Source organism: Microcebus murinus, chromosome 1 (assembly GCF_040939455.1).
Source record: "Microcebus murinus isolate Inina chromosome 1, M.murinus_Inina_mat1.0, whole genome shotgun sequence".
Classification (NCBI taxonomy): Eukaryota; Metazoa; Chordata; class Mammalia; order Primates; family Cheirogaleidae; genus Microcebus; species Microcebus murinus.
Window position 1 is genome coordinate 76,912,550 of NC_134104.1, and position 4,435 is coordinate 76,916,984.

Sequence of the window (4,435 nt, forward strand, 5' to 3'; positions counted from 1 at the left end):
GGATATCCAAGCACATTTAAAGTCAGAACATTGCAACACTGGGGTTGTTAACCTGCTCATTTGCATTTAAAAAGCACACAGGAGCACAGAGCACATTTCCATGTGATTGCACCACTTTGTATAGTGAATCAGGGCAGAATCTAACAAAGGAGAAGAACAAAATCACCACCTAATTTGATTATTCCCTTGTGACTTTCAGGAAGCCATTTACAAAGGTCACCACATGTGTAAACATTGCAACAAGGAGTACAATGTGCAGATACTTTTCACATAACATTTCTTTGTGGGGTGTCTATCCACATAGAAGCAGGATGCTATCAATTATAATGCATGCCTGGGAAGCTCCTGCACAGGGGCATCAGGTACTGTGTTTCCCTGACAATAAGACAAGGTCTTATATATATTTTCCCTCAAGAAGACACCCTAGGGCTTACTGGCAGAGGATGTGTTATTTTTTTTAAGTACGTACAACAATCTACATTTATTCAAGTATAGTTAAGTCGTCTTCTTCTGGAACATCATCATAATTCTCGAAACCCTGAATTCCATCCTGAATTTCCTGCGACTCCATTTCCTTTAGAACCATTGGCCCCAATCTCTCATGTCGAGCAATAGAGCTCTCCTGGGGCAGATGAGAAGGGCTGCTCCTCTTCTTTACCACTCCGAGACGAAGTGCATGAGTTGTGCAGATGTGCTGCGTAGCCACTCCCATCAATAGGGCTTATTTTCGGGGTAAGGCTTATATTGCGCAAATGCTTAGAAATCCTGCTAGGGCTTATTTTATGGGTAGGTCTTATTTTTGGGGAAACATGGTTGTTCTGGAAATCCCACCTAGGACATTGCACGGCTAAAAATAAAAGGTGGACGCCCTATCAGGCCTCTGGCCAAGCCAGCCTCTCCCGCTCAATTGCAGTAGTTGTACAAAGGAGAACGCTCACCAGCGTGGAGGAGACAGAGGACAAGCAAAAGCAGAGATGGGTTGAGTGAAGCGCTGCATTCCCTATGCTTGTTTCTCATTTCTGGTTTGGTAGCATTGGGGTTCAGGAAATGATAGTCAAAGTATGGCATGAAAGTCTAGAAACAGCTGGCTCGCAGCCATTCCAGTGTTTCCTGGATGCGATCAGACAGTCAAATTCTTTCACATCTAAGATTAAATAATAGACAGTTGCAGATCCCTGAGGAATGCCAAGAAAGCAGCAGGTGATTAGCATGTGGGAGCCCAGAGGTTTCTTTCTTAATAAAAGCCATATCCTGGCCAGGCGAGGTGGCTCACGCCTATAATCCTAGCACTCTGGGAGGCGAAGGAGGGAGGATCACTCAAGGTCAGGAGTTTGAAACCAGCCTGAGCAAGAGTGATATCCCATCTCTACTAAAAATAGAAACAAATTAAGTGGTCAACTAAAAATATATAGAAAAAATTAGCGGGGCATGGTGGCGCATGCCTGTAGTCCCATCTACTCGGGAGGCTCAATTCCTCCGGAGAAGGATTACTTGAGCTCAGGAATTGGAGGTTGCTGTGAGCTAGGCTGATGCCATGGCACTCTAGCCAGTGCAACAAAGTGCGTCTCTGTCTCAAAAAAAAAAAAAAAAAAGCTATATCCTTATTTCTTAAACAGAGTTTCTGCTCCTCACCACATCTTTGCCATTGTCCTACCTTTATGACATTTGATCTGTCCATTTCAATAAATAGCTCCAGTTATTTCCAATGTTTGTAAGTGGCCATATTGTTTCTTCTATCCACAAGCTTTGAAAAGCTATCAGTAAATGGTAGTGATGATTTTGGTGGAGGTGTTGAAGGTACGGGGCTAGAATTACAAGTGATGACGGCCACATCACAGCCTCCAATATGTACTTGCAGTTTCATCCTAGCACCAGTTTGATTCCTGAACTTGGATTTCTGCCTCCATTTCAATTTGCTAAAACTGATGGTCCACTTTCTTCTCTCACAAACCAGCTACCTCTCTCACTTCCTTTGTCTCTTGCTGTGGCACCATTAATTACTTATTGCCTTAGAGTCTGGCTTAAAATATGTAAACAGCGTTGTTTCTTCCTTTTCCTTGCTTTTGCTATCCAGTGAACAGGCCCTGAATGGGCTTCCTTTGACACCTTTCTCACGCCTCTTCCTCATTATCCTAGTATTAATTCCCGTGGCCTGGGTCTGGTCCTCATTTACTCATCCTGAATACATAAAGGGGCCTCTAGTTCATATTCCTGTCACCTGCCTCCACTTCCCCAGACATACCTTGTCATGTGCCACCTACTCACTCTATGTTACCACTCAGAGGAGGCACTGGGCTGACATATCCTGTGTCCTGATAATGTAGCAAGAGCCTGGGATGGGACTGATGGTCACTGAATTATTGGCTGCATCCCAAAGGCCTGTGCTCCTGTTCTCTGCAACCTGCAATGCCTCCCTCTCTTGTACCTGAATGAGGGTCAGTCGCTCTGTTTGTCCTCCATAGTACTCCATAGTCTGGCCCCCCTGATTTCAGCTATTCCACCCAAGGGCAGGGGTAGGTCTTTTTGTGGGAGGGGAGGAAGGCTTTAACTCTGACCTCAAAATCCAGTCCAGATAAGCTTATAATCTAAGTGAAGACAGTAGGCTTGCTTGGCTTCAAAATAAGCTCACAGTCTCTCTTCCAACCTGATGGCTGCCCCAGAGCCCACATAGAACTGCTGGAACCCCTGCTGCCCATGTTCCATCACTCCTAACAGCCTTCTTCCTGACTCCTCCCCACCTAGAGTGGTGTGCCTGGAATTCACCTGGAAGGCCTCTACCCAGGCCCTCTTGCTATTCAAATAATACTCATCATTAAGGACCAAACCAAAGCTTTCTCCTATCTGATCTTAATAAATCTTTGATTCCATTGCTTTGGTGTCTTTGCTACTCATTTGGTCTCTTGAATATTATTGGGGCTCAGAACATGATCCCCCAAAGTATGAGGCCTGGACATGCTGAGTGCTGTGAAGTGAAGGAAACTGAAAGAACCTCCAGAGCAAGATCTGTCTGCCTTTTACTCACCCTCCTTTCTCCTGCTCCCCTGTCTCCCCAAGGCAAGCCATAGAAACTACAGTTCCACTTCCCCAAAGCGGGTCATAGAAATAGAATCCCTCTCCCTCAAAGCAGCCATAAAACCTAGAAAAATGACTGTACCCTTTCCCCCAGGCATTTCTGTGAAGGAGCTGTCAAAAAGAAATCCTCTGACCTGTCTGCAAGTAGTTAATAAGACCTGCCTTCTAGAAGGGTCCTGTCTCTTGCTTTAGAAAAATGAATTCCACACAGAGAGGCCAAGAATAATCTGAAGACAGGTCTTGCTGGGCTTCCCCACTTAGTCTATTACTATTAGGTCATTCTCTTTTTGTCTGATCACATGTCTACATTGTTGTCCACTCTTCATTGAATGTATGCAGAAAGACAGACAGTTGTGCCTTGGGTCTTTGGATCTTCCTTCTGAAGGTTTCCAGGTCATCGAAACTTTGGTTAAATAAATATGCTACATTTTTTGTTTGTTTGTTTGCTTGCTCTTGTTGGACTGTCGTTTGTCACAGGAGTGTTGGCTGTGACCCTTATGATGGGTGGGGAAACATCACACCTTTTTTGCCACCTTGTCACCCCGGTGTCTTTCATTTACCAAGTCTAAACAACCTGTTTGGCACAGTTAGATGATTCAGAGAGAAGGTGTAAGGTAGGTTAAAGACAAGGGTTAGCCCCTAGCAGATGTTTGTCCTCAAGTCTTATCTCTCCCCCCAAAAAAACCAGGTTGATTTTTTTGTTGTTGTTGGTGGGATCTCTAACTTGGCAAGTAAATCTCCTTGAGAGGCCCTGGAAAAGAGGGGCCATTGGGGGCAGTGTGGTGGCCTTGCAGCAGTGCGGCAGGAACAAGAGCATGGCAGTAATCCCACGTGGATTCCAGTCCAGCTCTGCTGCTTAGCCGCTGTGTGACCCCAAGCAGGTCAGTCAGTGTCATGTAAACTTTCTGAGCCTCAGTTTCTTCACCTGTAAAATATGGGAAATCACAATAACCTAACATGACTTTTTTGAGGAGTGAGGTAATAGATGTGCAGAGCCTGGCAATACATTCTTATAAATTATGTCTCATATTAGAGAAAGGTGGTTAAGGTTCTGTGACTTACTGAAGTAGTTTCGTTAGTGGTGTTGGCAGAAGATAGAGTCTAAAGGAGGATGTAAGAAAAAAATGAAGGGTGAAAGGGACCTGGTAAGTTCTTAGGCTGAGAGGAAGGAGGAGGCAGCAGCGATGGAGAGGCCGAAAGCTGGGAGGAAGAGGAAATGAGTTGGAAAGGAATAGTCAGGGCTGATCATCATGGGTGTGTCCAACGAAGACCCAGAAACGACGGGACTTGGCAGGGTACACAGGCAGTGTAATACAGTGGAAAGAATGTAGCTTTGGGGGAGGCCAATCAGAGTTCTAATCCC